The sequence below is a fragment of the Somniosus microcephalus genome, chromosome 9 (genome assembly GCF_052327205.1).
Source record: "Somniosus microcephalus isolate GS21.2 chromosome 9, FLI_Smic_1.0, whole genome shotgun sequence".
In the NCBI taxonomy this organism is placed as follows: Eukaryota; Metazoa; Chordata; class Chondrichthyes; order Squaliformes; family Somniosidae; genus Somniosus; species Somniosus microcephalus.
The window spans coordinates 15,144,738-15,164,599 of NC_140995.1; positions in this window are offsets into that span (position 1 = coordinate 15,144,738).

Here is a 19,862-nt window from a genome sequence, read left to right on the forward strand (position 1 = left end):
CTCTTGAGTTCGCCAGCTCTGTATCTCAGCAAGCACACACGTTGCTTGAAGTTCTGTCAGAAGTAATGAGCTATTACACTCATACTGGTGATTATTTTCACAAGTGTTTCGGACATTCTGAATAGCGTGTCGAAGTGAAAACGAATTGTGCTGCGGGTAGTGGTTTGACACTCGTCTGCTACCTGCACAGCACGATTGACTTATACTTCTGCCTTCACACAAGCACACTATTTGCACTCGGGGTGATTTTGCCAATGGGGAGCTTTTGGAGGCGGAACTCCCACTTGTCGGGTTTCAGTCCCACCTCCATAAACTTCTGGCCAACCCATGCTATTTTCCCTTGAATTGCCTTGTTAAGCTCGCCCAGGGGGCTTAGCCGGCCAATTAAGGGAAAGCCGGTTGCAGAGAACATCAACGTATGACGTTTCATCTGTCAAAAATTTTTGACAGATGAATTGTTACCATTTGATAGCTCTGTGAAGCAGTCAAACACTGTAGTTTGATGAGATCTTGAATTCAGGACCTCATCAAACAGCTTTCTTTTGCAGAAATGAGATGGTTGTTGCATTGGGGAATGCAACGGCCATCTGTCATTCCCAACACAGAGGTCCGAGACTCTCTGCATACACACCGACTGAAGCCTGCAGGAAGAAACAAAGGTAAGTACACTTTTACTAACACTTTGCACTTACCTCAGATACTCACCTCTCCACTCTTGCACCCATCACTTGCCTTCACACCACACTTTTGGACCCCTCCGACTCCCGCTGACCCACTACTCGCCTCAGTGACCCTGGCGGGTTTCGGAGCCTTCGGGAAGCCCGCACTTGTGAGGGCAAAAAGGGGATAATCCTATTTTATGCCTGTTAACAGGCAGTTAAGTGGCTTTAATCCCTTCCCGCCCCCAAGGAGATGAGACCCGGCACGGGACGGCTACCCGCCTCCTGGCAAGATGGCACGGAGGCGGGTTGGGGGTGGTTTGGGCACCCGCCCCCAAATTCTGCCATTTTCCAGGCAGTCCCGCCTCCATACCCGCCTCCCCAGGGCTGGCAAAATTGCCCCCTGAAAGTTCACACGCAGAAAACAGCCCACTGGTGTTTGAAATCCAGTGGACTTTTCAATATCAGTATAAAGCCAAACGTCCTTTCGGCTTTTCGCGAATACTAAAAACACGAAGACAGTACAGTGACCCAGCTGGGAACACTTTCAAACTTCATTTTAAAGTTGATAAAAGTTCACTTTGAACATGATGCATTTATACTGCAATTGTTCTGAAGCTGCCCCCTTCAAGACGGCCTCACGCAGTTCCTGATAAACCAAATCAGGCTAAGGTCGATTAGCTTAAACTGCAGCTCTCACTCTTCATCGAAGCGACATGGAAATAGCATCAAATCTAGCAAAGTCTGCAATTTAACTGGCCTGTAAAATATTCACTGCGGCAAAGTATTTTGCAACTGAAAACTTTCTTTGTTTTAAAACGGAATTGGCTTTACAATTAATTTTGAAACCTTGGCCGAGAAATTCAGTCATGCCCAAAAGCAGGCATACAGGGAGCTGGGAGCGCACCGCCTGCACCTTTTAGTGTTGTCCCAGACAGCGCATAATACTCATGCTGCGGGTTCATTATCAGGAGTCAGGCGTGCAGCTAGTGCTACTTGTCCGATTAATTGGCTGCACGCCTGTTCGGGGGGGCAGGACCCAGAAATAAGTCATCTCTGACGTCACTTAAAGACAGCCAGCACCTCTTAAAGGGGAGGTGCACTCTGGCTGCAGACACCAGAGAAACACTTGTAAGGAGAGAAAAGGCTGCAGGTTGTGCCCCCAAGTTCTCCGACTCTGATCTGGAGACCCTGGTCCAGGTGGTAGACAGGAGGGAAATCCTCTTCACTGCCCCATGGGGCAGAAATCCCTGCAGGCAACAACTCTACCGCTAGTGGAAAGATGTTGCAGAGCAAGTCAATGCCAGCAACTTAGCTCCCAGGACATGGCTGCAATGCCGCACAATGACTTCACCAGAGTTGCCAAGGTAACAATACTCCTATTCTCTGTTCACACCTCCCACCTCATAACTCAATACTCCTCTTCCCCGCTTTCCTTCACTCTCCTGCAATTACTGCACCCCACTTCGCTCCACCTCCCTCTCCTCAGGTTCACACTCGCCACTGTTGCAACCCCTCATATCCCCACACCTCACATCTGGCACACTGCATACCAGCTATTCCACCATGACAGGCACATTCTCTGCCACTGATAAACTCCCTTCTTTCTTGCAGGAGGTTTCCCACAACTCCAGAGAGGAGGAGGCCAAGCCCGCCTGAATATGCTCTGCCCCCCTCAAAGTAAGTGTGCTGGCCATCATGGGCGGGGTGGAGTCATGGCCGTGGTGACTGGCAACGCTGGAGGGGATGCCGCTCAGGGTTTCTGATAAACTGCAGGTGCTTTCACCAGCCACTTCTCTCTCTGCTCTCACCTCACATTAAAAGCTAACCCTTGCCCCTCTCGTTCATTTCAGAAGATGTGGATATACTTCTGCCACTTCAGGAAGAGGCGGCCAGCCTTCCTGAAGATGCAGTTGTCACTCCATCTCGCTCTAGCTAGCACCAGCTCAGATACTGGCACCACACCTACTCTAGAGGCTGGGCTAGAGGAGGGAACTTCACGCAGTTAATCACTGGCCACAAATGTGCAGGAACGAGGGCAGCAGGATCGAATGCTACCAGTGGAAGCTCGTCGGAGGATGAGATCATGCACTAGTTCTGCTGCAGAGGACTCGGATGCTGATTTTGAGGGCCAGGCTACTGAAGCAGGCTCAGGGACACACATTAAGAAATGTTAGGTGCACTTGGCAGCCTGCCGGCAAGATTACACACAACGGCAGAGAATGGAGGTGTCCAGCTCCAATTTGTGCCAAGCCTTCACGCAGAGCGTGGAGATCGTTCAGTCCAACATGGACCGAGTGGTCAGCTAAATCAATACGACAGTGGCGCCTTTCATCATGGAGCCTCTCCTGACAGCTCTCACAGCTGCCATGGAAGCTCAGACAGCCGCCATCTTGGCTTTGGGGACCACTGTTGAACGGGGGCTTCCAGAGCGACACGTCACTCCTGCACTCTGTTCTCGCGCAGAGACGGAGGGGTGCTGAGGCACAGTCCCAGGAGAGTGGCCTTGGCTCCATGGGAAAGGCACGTGCTGTCATCTCTCAGGATGACAGCATATCTGCTCCCCCACCACCCACTCAATCATTGCCCTTGTTAGTGCCACACAGCCAGCCGAGCCAGACTGCCCCAGCCCACTCACCCCTTTACATAGTTGCTCTTCTCTCGGTGCTGCTTTCACTCACCACTTGCTGCTGCGCCTGGTTTTGCAGGAAGTACTGGGTTCCCGCACCCACATCCACACCATTCTCCAGTCTCCCACTCTCTACCCTGCCCCAAGACCCATTTCCCTCAACTCCCAGTTCCCAGATTCCCTCTCTCCCACTGCCTGAGCCCCAATCTCCCGGCCCCATCCTTAGTCTTTCCTCTCTCCCATTGCCTGAGCCGCAAACTCCTGGCCCCATTCCTCAGTCTCCCTCTCTCCCATTGCCTGAGCCCCAATCTCCGAACCACCATTCCCCAGTCTCCTCTCTCCCTGAGCCCCCACTCTGCACTCTTTTTCTCTCCCCGAACACCCATTCCATGACCCCCATCCCCCAGTTTCCCTCTCTCTCCTCTGAGTCCCCATCCTCTGACCCCCATTCTCCTGCCTCCCTCTACCCTGATCCCCAGTCCACTGTCACTCTCTCCTCTGCCCCAAATCTTAATATCCGACCCCTCCCCCACCGTCCCTGGTCACCCACTCTTCCCCCCCCCCCTAGTCCCTGTTCACCTTAGCCCGGCAGTTGTCCCTGATCCATCTCTCTCTCTCCTCCCCAAACTCCCGGGAACCAACCACTTCCATTTCCAGTTACGCCAAAGTGGGGGTGGGGTTCTCTGTGGCGCCCAGTTCTCTGGTCAGCGGGGGATGGGGGTTGGGGGAGGGTTGATCGGCTTCTCTGCAACGGCCTGGAGTGTGGTGGGGGGGCGGGAGGGAAAGTTAAACAATGAAGTTCCCCATGACTGCTAGCAATAGTGCCCGGGAGATTCGTGCCTCATTGCAGGAGACACCCGAGCAATCTGGGAGGGTTCGCAATCCCATATCTGAAACTAGTAGCCATATTCAAGCAACCTACTGTTGCCGTGGTAACGGTACGTTTCTTGGTCCCTCCTTCTTGATGGTCACAGTCTTGCAGTCTCACCAGCACTCAAAAGACCCCCTGCTGTATCCGGGGTGTAATCAAGAAAAATTCCCCACCTTATCCTATCTGTAAGTGAAGAAAGCAGTGTGAACAGGTTAGACTGCAGAGATACCAGGACAGGCCAACTTATCTCAGGCCCACATCCCTGCAGCTCATTTGTGTGGTTATCCAGCCTTGATAGTAATTAATGCAATTGATGCCCGTGTTCTGGTTCTTGAACATACCTTACACAAGTAATTAAAGAGGTAAAAACAGAAAATGCTGGAGAAACTCAGCAGGTCGGGCAGCATCTGTGACCTGCCGAGTTCCTCCAGCATTTTCTGTTTTTATTTCAGATTTCCAGCATCTGCAGTATTTTATTTTTGTGTTTGTTGTAATTAAAGAGGTATTGTCCTTATATAGAAAATTAGTAAACTGTTTTTCATTTGTTTCTAATCCCAAAAGACAGTAACGTACATCTTGGTAAACATGATACTTGGCTCTCCTAGGCCTTTTCCTTGAAATACCTTTTCATGGAAATATGGTTCCTTTAAAAACTATGCCTGAAAACACTTTCTGATTTTTGCAGCCCGCAGGAGTTCCATCTTTAAGACTTGGCCATTTCATTTTTTTTTGCACTGGCTTTGGCTTCTAGTATTTAAAAGTTACACAGTCTCCCCCACAGCTATCTTTCAAATGTCCATCCTGGCTGGTTTTTCATGTATGGTTTTGCATATTATTTTTAGAAAATAGCACGTTGGCGTAATTCTTCCAAATGGTTTTAAAAATAGGTTTTTTTTTTAGAATGCGCAGTCTATAGCATGATTAAACTTACAGCACAGATAACAAATGCAACTCAATGGTAAACTTTTATAAGTTTGTTTTCTGCCTTAACCACCACGACAGGATGAAATTCAATATGGAACTGTTCCCCACCCCCAACCCCCCACCCCGATTGCCCAACAGCTCACTATATTTTATTCATATAGGAGATATACTGTATAATGGGCTGTTGGTTTCAATTACATTCACACCCATACATGCACAGATAGACAGACAGGGGCATTGTGCATCCTTTCAAACCTCAGTGACAATGTAAGAGAGACCTGCATAGCTACTGGTCTGTAGAGCTTTCATGCGGTGGAAATTCCATCCAGCTTTTTTTCTCTCTTCTTATCCCTAGGATACTCCCATCCATCAGAAACTAAAGACAACCGTCAGGCCTCTTAACTGTCAAATCTTGTTAAATCTTTTTTTTTTTAAAACAACAACTCAGGCTGAAGGTCAGAAAGGACATTCATTCCAGGACTGTAACTTGGCTAATTGAAGCCAACTCCTGATTTAAAAAAAAAAGATTTTCTGTTGACTTGCCTGTATGGGTGAGTGCACGTCAATAACACAAAAGACTCCATTATTGCTGTATCACAGTAAAGTGCACAGAATGCGAGTCTGTGGGGGTGAGTGAATGATGAGCCAAGTGCTAAGCTAGACACTGTTGCCAGTCTGGAAAGCAAACAGTAGCAGACAGTTGTCCTCAGTAGTAATGTATGCTCCATTTTTGTATTAATGGCACATCGTTCATAAGTAGATTGAAATGGCAGCTTTTTGCAGAGATCCGCGGTCCCTCTCCATAGCTAATACACCGGTCCAACAGGGTCTCGAAATGACATGGTTCATGTGGCGTTTTATTGGGCAATTAACTTTATAGCAAAACATGTAAGCTTAAGTGGAGGCCCTCACCCTCAGTCGATTCCTTTGTGCACTGTGTTCCACTGCCTGATCACACAATTCCTTTACAGTAGCAGGACAGGTCAATAAGCTCAATAATGCGAATGAGGTTAATCATCTCTGAAAAATGGTTACATTCAGTTTCTCTTTGAGGGTCGTAGTTCTTCAGGAGTAGATTATTAAGGTACCCTTGCATCCTTTGCTAAAGGGTACAAGTCCCACTTAGCTTCAGGTCAGTCAGCTTTCAGCAGAAAGAAACCCTGTCCCCCATGCTAACCATGCCTTGTGGCTGTGGGGCAGGCAAAGTACAAAGTCTGCCACTGTCTCCTCAGGATGAGTATGGATGCTTTGAACTACTGCAAGATAACAGAATTACAATCCGCAGCATTAAGATGACCCTAATTTGATCCTACAAAAGGTAACTCAAATTCACAGGTACTTGCTCTAAAAACCTGTAAAGAATTTGCTAAAACAGTAATAACAACAGAAAATGCTGGAAAAACTCAGCAGGCCAGGCAACATCCGTGGAGAGAGAAATAGAGTTAACGTTTCGGGTCGAAACCCTTCTACAGAACTGAGAGAAAAGGCAGGAAATGAAACAAAAGGCAGTTTGGGGGCTGGGAAATGGGGGAGGGGATGAAAGAAGAGACATTAAGAGATATTCAAGGTGAGACGAGATGGTAATAGGACAGGTAAAGAAACAAACACTGGCTCGAGATGAAGTGTGAAATGCGCTGGCAGAGTGAAAGACAGCTGCCATGTGGGAGAGAGAAAAAAAAGGGAAAGTCACAAACCAAAAGTGTGGATAAAAAATATAAAAATATAATAGGGGCAGAGGTTTTGATCTGAAGTTGTTGAACTCGATATTGAGTCCGGAAGGCTGTAAAGTGCCTAATCGGAAGATGAGGTGCTGTTCCTCAAGTTTGCGAAGCTAAAACAGTAAGTTATTTACCTGTAGCACGTTCCAAAATGTTTCATATATTCCGCTGAAAGTTTTTTTTTAACGTACGCATGTAACATCTCCGTCTATTGTGGATGCTCTGCGTCTTTTTTTGTAAAACTGATTGCCATAATCTTGGAGAGCAATAATATATACACTGCCTCTGCCACGTGTCCTCACATAATGGGATTATCATTGCTCCTTGGTATTGATTAATGAGGGTCATTACTGATAACCTATTTAAGGCGATGAATGACATTTCCTTCACTCCACAATACTGTACAAAGGTCATATTGTTTCTCCTGCTTAAAAATAAGAGAAAAAAATCTTTACGCACAATGTTCAAGCCAGTACTTTTCAGCGGTGAGTTCTGAATAATATGTGTGCCCAGGTGCACTTTAAACAAAAACATCTTAGAAAAAGATGAAAAGATGAGGTAGACTTAAAATAAAAGAGATTCATGAGTGCATAGAAAAACATGCCAAAACAGGATCGTATTCTAAAAAATGCTAAATGTTGTTCAAGTGTATACTCCAGTAAGTGGTCCCTTTTAGGAAATCAAAAGAGCTTAAACCATACTGAACAGAAGATTTAATTCTAAGACGTTTCGAGCTTCAGTGGAAGGAAGGTCCAAAGGGAAAGTACTCTGTAAAACTGGCACTGAAAATCCCAGATCATCACGAAAACCGTTTGGAGAACGCGGGATATGTAGCAAAAAAAAGGGAAATTAAGAGGAATTAAGGTAAACTAACCTGGCTTATTTACAAGGCTGAGGAAATAAAATTTCATATTGGTGAACGTCTGTTTTTACATGGCTTCAGTGAGGGTGAATCAAATCACTGACTTTAAAAATCTGAAATAAAAACCAGAAACCCTGGAAATGCGCAGCTGTTCAATTAGCATTTGAAAGAGAAAAATAAGCTCACATCAATCCTTTATCAGGACCCAGACGTGAGTTCTGATGAAAAGGCCCAGTTGAAATGTTAACCAGTCACTCTCTTTCAGAGGCTGACTTGGCCTGCTGTGTACTTCCAGCATTTTCTTGTTTTCACGTCAAGAGAGTCATTTTTCCCACTGCAAAGCTGCGGAAAATCCCCCCTGGCCACACAATTTGCTATATGAACGGACTAGCGTTTATACAGTGCCGTCCACATCCTCAGGATGTCCCAAAGCGCTTCACAGCCAAGCGTACTTTAGAAATGTTGTAATGCAGGCGAAGTCAGCAGCAGATTGGCACACAGCAATACTCCGCAAACAGCTAAACAGAGATACCAGATAATCTGTGTTTTATCGGTGTTGGATGAGGGATAAATATTGGACAAAATAGTGCCGTGGGATATTTTACATGGACCTGAGAGTGCAATAGGAGCCTCGGTTCGTATCTCATTCGAAAGCCAGCACCTCTGGCAGTGCAGCACTCCCTCTGTACTGCACTGAAGTGTCAGCCTAGTTTATATACTCAAATCTTTGGAGTAGGAATTGAAAGCACGACATAGAAACATAGAAACATAGAAGATAGGAGCAGGAGTAGGCCATTCGGCCCTTCGAGCCTGCTCCGCCATTCAATGAGATCATGGCTGATCATCCAAATTCAGTACCCTGTCCCTGCCTTCTCCCCATATCCCTTGATCCCTTTAGCCTTATGAAATATATCCAACTCTTTCTTGAATATACTTAATGAACTGGCCTCCACCGCCCTCTGTGGCAGAGAATTCCACAGGTTCATCACTCTCTGGGTGAAGAAATTCCTCCTCATTTCAGTCCTAAATGGCTTACCCCTTATCCTTAGACTATGACCCCTGGTTTTGGACTCCCCGGCCATCAGAAACATCCTTCCTGCATCTAGTCTGTCCAGGCTTGACAGAATTTTATAGGTTTCGATGAGATCCCCTCTCAATCTTCTAAACTCCAGTGAGTATAAGCCCAATCGACACAATCTCTCCTCATACGTCATTCCTGCCATCCCAGGTATCAGCCTGGTGAATCTTCGCTGCACTCCTTCCATGGCAAGAACGTCCTTCCTCAGGTAAGGCGACCAAAACTGCACACAATACTCAAGGTGCGGTCTCACCAAGGCCCTGTACAACTGCAGCAAGACATCCTTGTTCTTGTACTCGAACCCTCTTGCTACGAAGACCAACATACCATTTGCCTTCTTAACCGCCTGCTGCACCTGCATGCTTACCTTCAGCGACTGGTGCACAAGAACACCCAGGTCTCTTTTCACTTCCCCTTCTCCCAATCTATTGCCATTCAAATAATAATCTGCCTTCCTGTTTTTGCCACCAAAGTGGATAACCTCACATTTATCCACATTATAGTGCATTTGCCATGTTTCTGCCCAATCACCCAACCTGTCCAAATCGTACCTACTGACTCAGAGGTTAGAGTGCGACCACTGAGTCAAGACTGACATCTAATTACTCAATTACTAACTAGGTCAAAAGGTAATACTTTACTTTGGAATCTCATTTCTCGAGTTACTTTGCTCCACCAACTAAAAGGTAATTTCCTACATTACAAAAGTGACTACACTTCAAAAGTAATTCGTTGGCTGTAAAGCACTTTGGGACGTCCTGAGGTTGTGAAAGGTGCTATATAAATGCAAGTCTTTCTTTCTTTAATTTAAACATGCTTGAAACTAATATTCTACTTTGCTCTTTCCCTGCTCACTCCCCACCCCCCACCAACCCCACCCACCACACCACCTGCACCCCTTTTCCCTTTCCTTAAAAAATATTCATCTCTAGCATTTTTTTTTATTCGTTCATGGGATGTGGACGTCGCTGGTAAGGCCAGCATTTATTGCCCATCCTTAGTTGCCCTTGAGAAGGTGGTGGTGAGCCGCCTTCTTGAACCGCTGCAGTCCGTGTGGTGAAGGTACTCCCACAGTGCTGTTAGGGAGGGAGTTCCAAGATTTTAACCCAGCGACGATGAAGGATCGGCGATATACTTCTAAGTCAGGATGGTGTGTGGCTTGGAGGGGAACTTGGAGGTGGTGGTGTTCACATGCGCCTGCTGCCTTTGTCCTTCTAGGTAGTAGAGGTCGCGGGTTTGGGAGGTGCTGCCGAAGAAGCCTTGGCGAGTTGCTGCAGTGCATCTTGTAGATGGTACACACTGCAGCCACGGTACGCCGGTGGTGGAGGGAGTGAATATTTAAGGTGGTGGATGGGGAGGCCAATCAAGCGGGCTGCTTTGTCCTGGATGGTGTCGAGCTTCTTGAGTGTTGTTGGAGCTGCACTCATCCAGGCAAGTGGAAAGTATTCCATCACACTCCTGACTTGTGCCTTATAGATGACGGAAAGGCTTTGGGGAGTAAGGAGGTGAGGCACTCGCTGCAGAATACCCAGCCTCTGAGCTGCTCTTGTTGCCATAATATTTATGTGGTTGGTCCAGTTACGTTTCTGGTCAGTGGCGACCCCCAGGATGTTGATGGTGGGGGATTCGGCAATGGTAATGCCGTTGAATGTCAAGGGGTAGTGGTTAGACTCTCGCTTGTTGGAGATAGTCATTGCCTGGTACTTGTGTGGCGCAAATGTTTCCCACCACATCAGCCCAAGCCTGAACGTCGTCCAGGTCTTGTTGCATGCGGGCATGGACTGCTTCATTATCTGAGGAGTTGTGAATGGCACTGAACACTGTGCAGTCATCAGCGAACATCCCCATTTCTGAACTGATGTTGGAGGGAAGGTCATTGATGAAGCAGCTGAAGATGGTTGGGCCTAGGACACTGCCCTGAGGAACTCCTGCAGCGATGTCCTGGGGCTGTGATGATTGAGCTCCAACCACCGCAACCATCTTTCTCGAGCATCTTCTAGTTCTTATGAAAGGTCATCGACCTGAAACGTTAACTCAGTTTCTCTCTCCAGAGAAGCTGCCTGACTCGTTAAGTGTTTCCAGCATTTTCTGTTTTTATTTCAGACTTCCAGCATCCGCAGTATTTTGCTTTTGTTGGAACTAATGATATTCAGCTAATTAAATTCATCTCAATCAGACGATGTAAAGAAGCAAAATAAAATCAATACCATAAGAAAACAGTGCGCTCTTTGATTGAATGCTTTAAATATTTAATAATGATTAGTCCTAAGCCACTACATATCGCAAATTGAACCAATCAGACCTGGTGAAAATGCACACTGCTGATTAAGAGGCAAACTAAGTAATTATAGCAATAATTTGCTGATTTTTAGGTAGAGCTTCTCTCTGTCACTCAGAGCAGGACAAGCCAGTCTCAATATGACAGGGGTCTGATGACTGAATTTCTGTGATTGGTTTCAGAGAAAAAAACCATAATTCTTGATCTCTTCTCTCCCATTGTAGAAATCTTGTGTAAAGATTCCTGAATTTTCCCTGTATTTCACGTTGAATGTTGCAATGCTGTAATATATCTTTGCACTGCCGAGTTTCCTCACTACTGTACAACTGCCATATCCAGGTAGCTGGGAAGCCATAAATAAACCTCTGTCAAAGAGCAGCACTCGCATCCAAGTTGTGCTGGGTCAATCAAAGCAAAAACAGAAATCAAACAGTGAGATAACAAGAAAAATCATGAAGGCTGGATGTCAGAAATCAAAGCACAAAATGCTGGGAATGCAAAGGGGAAAATATTGGGTGGTGCCACTCTTGGGGCGCTAACGCCCCGAAAAAGTTAGCGCCCATCCGCTGTAAATTCAGTAGTAGCGCCCCAAGCAGGAGGCGGGGCGCTACTGGAAAGTGTTCCCCCTCCTGCTTGGGGCACTACTACCGAAGATCGCGGCGTACATGCAGCAACGCCACGCGCATCGTCACGTAGCGCCGCGTCATTGCAGGCCTCTGATTAAAGGGGAGGGGCCTAGCGCTGCGAGCACCGGGGCCCTGCTGGACCACCAGGGAGCAGGGTGCTGTGAAAACAACCCGGGACTCAAGAGGAGTGTCGGGCTGAGCGATCGCGGCCAGCACCCCTCATAAAAAAGTGAAAGGGGGGCAGGTGCTGGCAGTTGGCTAATGTAAAAATGGCCGCCCAACACCTGCCCCCTTAAGTAGCGCCGCCGCTGCAAAAACGCCCCCCTGACCCTGTCGGACACATCGTCCAACGATAGGTCAGGGGGCGCGAGCCAAGTTTGCGGCCGGGGCGTTGCACACAGCGATGACGCCATCACCAGTACCGCAGCACCGCGGGGCGCTACCAGCTGCAGCCGCTGCTAACCTCCCGCTGAATTTCGCAGGAGACGTTAGCAGCGCCGCGCCTGGGCGCTAGGGGATTTGCAACCCCTGGGGGGCGCCAACGGGAGGCGCAAATCAACCCAATCTTTCCCCCAAAGTGTCTGAAAGAGAAAGCTGAGTTAACTTTTGGGTGGAATCGTTCATTAAAGCTGGCATATAGTCAGGCTGGAGAAGACACTATGACTAACCAAAACAAAGACGGGCGGGAAGAAAATCAAGAGAAACGATAAACTTTAACAGAAGAGCCTAATGAGTTGAATAGCAAAGATACACCATCTATCAGATAGGCAAGTTTCATACAAATATTGCTAGTGTAAGTGGTTACAAGGTATAAGTATGGCAGAGGCACCTTTTTTGAAGGACATTACATTTATGATTCAGGTTCAGTAGCCGCTCACGGGAACACGTCAATATGCATGATGAGCAAAGGGTCATCCTGGAGACATGACTTTTTACCAAGAACCTACATGAAGAGAGAAAATGCTACAGTTATTATTGAAAGTAAATGCGTCTACACCAGAAATATGAAAAATGAAATAAGGTTCCCGGTTTAACTGAGGGGGGCCAGTTTTCGGCAGGTGAGTTCTGTTGTCAGTTCAAAGCTCACCTACTGCAGGAAAAACTCTCGGGCCTCATTTAAACACCACGGGCTGGATTTTACCAGCCCTGAGGAGGCGGGTTTGGAGGTGGGACTGCTGGGAAAATCAAAAAAAAATGGGAGCGGGTCCCGAACCCGCTCCCAACCCATCTCCAACCAATCTTCCCGGGAGTCGGGTCCCCGATTTGTGCAGGGACCCGACTCCTAGCGGCGGGAAGAGGATTATAGCCACTTAACTGGCTGTTAACAGGTAGTTAAGCGGCAGTTAAGAGGCTTTTTCTCATTTTGCAACTCCTGCTGCGGGCTTCCCGACATCGGGGAATCCCGCCAGGGTAAGTGAGGCATGCTGTCGGTCTGATGTACTGTTGGTGTATAGATGACAGCTGCAGAAGTGGTGTGAAGGATGCAATGGGACACTGGTGAGTATCAGAGGTGAGGAAATGTTGGGAAAGTCATTTTTAATGTGTATCGATTTTTCTGTAGGTGACAAGCTTTGAAGCGTTTGTGTGGCCTCACCTCATTGGGAGAAGTGACAGATCGCTTCTGTACACTCACCTGCAGCTGCCATCTGTTCTACCCTAAGAAGAGAGTCATTGGAGAGACTGGGTGAAAGGGCTCACCTTTGTACAGTGACTGTCAGGGTTTGACAGCACCTCAATGCTGTCAAACACTGTCAAATCATCTGTCAAAAATAGATGGTACATGTCCCTTTAAGAAAACCGGCAGATGAAGCAACATCAACTGACGTCATCTGACACCAGCTATCCCTTAATTGGCTGGCAAGCCCGCAGGGCGGGCTTAACAAGGCCAATCAGGAGAAAATATCGTCTGTGCGTCGGATGTCGCTGGGGGCGGGACTAGAACCTGGGAGGCAGCAGTCCCGCCCCCAACTCGTCTCGGTAAGTCAAATCCAGCCGCACCAGTCGACTTCCCAGCAGGAAGTGTAAGATTTGCAAAATTTCTGCATCTCCCCGAAGGTTATTATTAATAAAAGGGACCCTGCATGGACATTTTAAATTGCAAAGGGTACCCAAGATGGCGTCCGTGCCTCGTGGCAGAAAGCCTGTGGGATTCCAAAATGGATTCTGCAGCGCAGACAGCTTGGGAGAAATCGAAACTAAGGCTGCAGGTTTTCTGTGAAGAGAAACTTTGTGTTTTGGAACGAGATATGGCTCTGAATTATGCATTAGACTGAATTGGAGACTGATCTAATTGCAGTTTAGGCCTATAGTTAAGGCCATCAAACAGTCTGCATACATTATCGGAAACAGATTAACACAGCCATCGAGGTTGGACAAGCCCATCAAGGAACTTTCAGGACAATACAAGTCAATTATCGGGCCGGTAGCTGCGATTACCGGCCATCTAAAAACCGTTAACTGAATTGCTACCATTATTTTAAACTAGCCCGCCAAGTTTAAGACAAAGAACTAACCTGATTTGGCATGAAGATAAGGGTTTTTGACGAAGGTATAATTGAAGGCATTGAGTTATGGGCAGCTAGTTCGTTCATTCGGAGGAGGTCCGTAGAGTTCGTTGGTTGGTGTGCTGGTGCTGCTCCTCAAGCCCCTCGCCCTCGTGGCTGCCGCTCTTTCCCCGTCCCGCGCTTACCTCCTGGCCTCTGCCCGTGCCCTTTTCCCACTCCATCTGGAACTACCCCGGCACCGGGTCAGGCAGACACGGACAGATTCAGGCCAGGCGAGGCGGGACGCGACAAGGGGAGAAGGGAAAACCACCGAGGGGCAGACCGGCTGGAGAAGACCAAACGAGGGAAGGTTTCGAATCATCGGGCCTTCAACCTCGGCCGACCTTCGAATACCTGCACACTAACTCAAACTGGCAGCTGTCGACGAAGAATCATCCCTGCAAGGTAAAGTACCCAAACAGAGACTTTGACTTTGGGGTACTCGAACCTGGACAACGCCCTTGCAGCGCCCGGAGACCACGTGATGATGGCAGGCTCCAGAATGCACCAAGAGCGAACCCTGAACCCCACCACTGTTTTGAATTGAACAAACCCCGTTTTTGATTGGTGAGCATAGATTCTGACCCCTCATAGCTTAATCTAGTTAGGTATAGGGGGTGGGATAAGATAAGGGGATTGTTAAGATAGTTGTTTTCCCTTGATGTGCCGTGTGTTCCCCATTCTCTGTATAAGTGCATTTGCCTGTAATGTTATAGTGGTAACTTCTTTTAAGACTGTATTAATTTTTCCTGTTCAATAAAATCTTGTTTTTTGCTCGCATCCAAACCACCTGTCTACCTGAGTTTTCTGTATCGCTGCCTGTACCTAAGTCCGGTGTCTAGAACCCAGGGGCATGGGAGCGATTCGAACCACTCACAGTCAGGGGCATAACTGGCTGGGCGCACGCGCCACACCCGCCACCCCCTACAGAACTGGCGACCGCGGCAGGACACCAGCATCAGGGTTGCGATATGGTAGACAATGGCTCAGATGAGCGAACCGTTATGGAGGAAAGGATTTCTGATTATGTGTTTAGCAAGGTTTAGGAAGTGGATCACCACTCTGTTAAAGGCTGGGCGTCTGGTAGATGCAGCAGCCAAGTGGACAGAAGGAAAGGAACACAAGAAGTCCTTAGAGAAGGCAGTTTGGCTGATGTGCTTTAAAAAGCAGATCCAGCTTCTGGACGGGCTCATTGCCGCACAGGCAATCGAGTTAAGGGAGTCAGCCCTGGAGATCCAGGATAAGGCTCTCGCAGGGGAAAAGTTGTTAGTAGCTTTGCAGGCTTTGAACCAAGAAAGAGTGCATCTAGTGAGAGAACACAAGGCCCAGTTGGAATACCTACGGTGCCAAGTCACCGAGGCCAAGGGAAATGAGTCAAGGTTGCGGGAGAAAAACGCCCGCATGGCAAGGCAGGTTAGGGAACAGGAAGACAAAGTGCAGGAGGTAAAAGCCGCTTACAAGCTAGCAAATGAACAGGCGTTTGAGGAGGCAGACCACGGCCCCTGTAAAGAGAGGATAGAAAATCTGAGTCGGGCCCTCCGGAAGGCAAAATACATGGTATGCCTCATAAGCCCAAAGGCAGGCCAGGCAGATTTTATGGGGAACGAGGGGAGGACAGTTCCAACATCACCGGTAGTGCCTAGGGACGACCCGGTTGAGAGAGAGGAGACCTCACGACCACCACCCATAGCGCCAAGTTTCAGCGAGGTTTGGCAGCAAGGGGGGGTGGAACCCAGAGTGGAGCCAGAGGTGGAGGCGGAGGTAGAGCAACCCCCGCCCAAAAAGTCGGAACCGGAACCGATGTGCCCAGCACGGCATCAGAGGTTCAGCCCACCCGCCAATGGCGAAGATGAGGGACACCTCCAAAACCAGTTCGTATTACCCTTTAACACCCAACAGCTTAGGGTTATGGTCAACCATATCACGAAGCTTTCCACCAAGGGAGACCCCTCCATCCACTTCAGGGAAATAGAGCAGACCGCCAGCGTCAACGACTGCGATGATGCTGAGAAGGCCAAGATGCTGCTATTCTCCCTGGAGAGTAATCTCCTCCAATCCCTCTCTGAAGAGTGTAAGAGGGGACAGAGCGGGTATGAGGAGCTTAGAGACGCGGTTCTGGAGGCCATGGGGATGGATGAGGGAAGTCCTTTCTCCCGCGTGGAGAAGACGGTACAGCTCTCAGGGGCGACCCCACAGGCTTTTATGGACCGGCTGTGGCCGGTGTACCGGAAAGCCTGCCCGGGGACGCGGGACCGGGGATTCCTCAACGGGGATTCTTTGACGCATTGGCTCCGTTGTCTAGTGGCGAACAGCTTGCCACAGATCCGGGCCAAGGCAGAAGCCTGGTTCGACCCCAAAGATCCCCAGACCACAGAGATCACGGTAATTAGACAGCTCACTCTGGCCAATAAAAACGGTCGGGGAGCCGATGCACACCCACCCAAGGGTAAGCTGCATGAGGTAAAACCCAGACCGGGTAGGAAAGTGTGGCACCAGGAACGGAGTAACCCCCCCTGCACAAAGACCAATTGTTACGGGTGTGGGAAGGATGGCCACTGGCGGAAGGAGTGTAAGAACCCTTGGAAGGCTAACAAGGGAAAGCATCCCACAGCCCCAGCCCGAAAGGCGGGGGTAGGGAGCCCTTCCGCAGAGGTCGAGTCACTTTTGGACGCCATGAGGTCCTTGCTGACTGGCCAGGGGAGAGTAGCAGCTGCCACCGGTGCTCTCACCCCATCAGCCCCATCCAATAAGTATATTAAGGGTAAGAGGATAACTAGGGAAAAAATAGGGCCCATTAGGGACAAAAGTGGCAATCTGTGTGTGGAGCCGGAAGATGTAGGAGGGGTTCTAAATGAATTTTTTGCATCTGTTTTCACTATGGAGAAGGACGATGTAGACATAGAAATAGGGCGGGGGGACTGTGATATGCTCGAACATATTAACATCGAGAGGGAGGAGGTATTGGCGGTTTTAGCTGGCCTAAAAATGGATAAATCCCCAGGCCCGGATGAAATGTATCCCAGGCTGCTGTGTGAGGCAAAGGAGGAGATTGCGGGGGCTCTAACACATATATTCAGGACCTCTCTGGCCACAGGGGATGTGCCAGAGGACTGGAGAACCGCTAATGTAGTACCATTATTCAAGAAGGGTAGTAGGGAAAAACCGGGGAACTACAGGCCAGTGAGCCTAACATCAGTGGTAGGAAAATTATTGGAAAAAATCCTGAGGGACAAAATTTGTCTCCACTTGGAGAGGCAAGGATTAATCAGGGATAGTCAACATGGCTTTGTCAAGGGAAGATCATGTCTGACTAATTTGATTGAATTTTTTGAGGGGGTGACTAGGTGTGTGGATGAGGGTAACGCAGTGGATGTGGTATACATGGATTTCAGTAAGGCCTTCGATAAAGTCCCGCACAGGAGACTGGCCAAGAAGGTAAGAGCCCATGGAATCCAGGGTGCCTTGGCACATTGGATACAAAACTGGCTTAGTGGCAGAAGGCAGAGGGTGATGGTCGAAGGTTGTTTTTGTGACTGGAAGCCTGTGGCCAGTGGGGTACCACAGGGATCGGTGCTGGGTCCCTTGCTGTTTGTGGTCTACATTAATGACTTGGATATGAATGTAAAGGGTATGATCAGTAAGTTCGCGGATGATACAAAAATTGGTAGGGTGGTAAATAGCGAGGAGGGTAGCCTCAGTCTGCAGGACGATATAGATGGGTTGGTCAGATGGGCGGAACAGTGGCAAATGGAATTTAACCCGGAAAAGTGCGAGGTGATGCACTTTGGGGGGACTAACAAGGCAAAGGAATACACAATGAATGGAAAGACCCTAGGCAAGACGGAGGGTCAGAGGGATCTGGGTGTGCAAGTACACAGATCCCTGAAGGCGGCGGAACAGGTGGATAAGGTGGTAAAAAAGGCATATGGGATACTTGCCTTCATTAGCCGAGGCATTGAATATAAGAGCAAGGAGGTTATGATGGAGCTGTATAAAACACTGGTTAGGCCACAGCTGGAATACTGTGTGCAGTTCTGGTCGCCACACTACAGGAAGGGTGTGATCGCGTTAGAGAGGGTGCAGAGGAGGTTCACCAGGATGTTACCAGGGCTGGAGCGCTTCAGCTATGAAGAGAGACTGGGCAGATTGGGTTTGTTTTCCTTGGAGCAGAGGAGGCTGAGGGGGGACATGATTGAGGTGTACAAAATTATGAGGGGCATAGATAGGATGGATGCTGAGGAGCTTTTTCCCTTAGTAGAGGGGTCAATAACTGGGGGGCATAGATTCAAGGTAAAGGGCGGGAGGTTTAGAGGGGATTTGAGAAAGAACTTTTTCACCCAGAGGGTGGTTGGAGTCTGGAACTCACTGCCTGAAAGGGTTGTGGAGGCAGAAACCCTCACAACATTTAAGAAGCATTTGGATGTGCACTTGAAATGCCATAGCATACAAGGCTACGGGCCAAATGCTGGAATATGGGATTAGATTAGGCAGGGCTTGATGGCCGGCGCGGACACGATGGGCCGAAGGGCCTCTATCCGTGCTGTATTACTCTATGACTCTAACCCACAGCCGTGACTAGAGCCGGCGCAGCCTGTGTATCTGTGTTCGCTCCGATATGATGAGTGGAGGAGACCCATGTTGGAGATGGAGGTGGAAAAGGTAGCGGGGACCTATCTGCTGGACATGGGGGCATCGCGCACCATGAGCTGCTCAGCTAACCCCACCACTTCACCTCTCTCCAGCAGGGTCCCATACAGTTTATCGGGGTTCACGGGTAAGGAACAGGCTGGCTCGGTCTCCATCCCGCTCGCCATTTGGATAGGACCGCTCCGCTCCAAGTGGACGTGTGTCCTGATGAATTGGGAAGTGGAGGGTGGAAGAGGGGTCCTGGGGGCCGACTTTATCGTAGGTCATGGGATCCTGGTGGATTTGAGGAATCACTGCCTCTGGGGGGCAGGAAAAGTAAAGAACAGTGAGATCGTAGTTATCCCGGGTAAGGAAGGGAAGGGGACCCTCTGCACCTTGAAGCCCAAAGAGGATTATAACCTCGGGCTCATGGTCAGCAACACCCCACCAGAGTTCCAGGCATTTGTGCAGGCCCACCTGGCCACATTTGCCACGCACAAACACGACTGCGGGAGGGTCACAGGGTTTGAGGTCAGAGTAGACGGGGACCCCATGGCCCGACCACAGAAACAGTATAACTTCCCCAGGGAAGCAGAGCCGGATATGAAGCAGCCATGTCCTCGTTGGTACAGCAGGGAGTTCTGAGGCCGATAGCCACCCATGTAAACTCTCCGTTGTGGCCGGTTAGAAAACCGGACCATTCCTGGAGGGCCACGGTGGACTATCGGGTGCTCAACAGTAACATCCCAGCCTGTGCACCTATAGTGGCAGCAGTTGCCGACCTGATAGGGAGTATTCCAGCATCCGCGACCACTTTCACGGTGCTGGATATTTCCAATGGGTTTTGGTCCATCCCTGTAAGGAGGGAGGATCAGTACAAGTTTGCCTTTACGTTTAAAGGGCAGCAGTACACGTGGAACTGCTTGCCTCAGGGCTTCCATAATAGCCCCAGCATCTTCCATCAGTGCATGGCCGACAGTTTGAAGGACTTTAGTCAGCCCGGACAGTTGGTACAATATGTGGATGACCTGCTCCTGTTCACTGATTT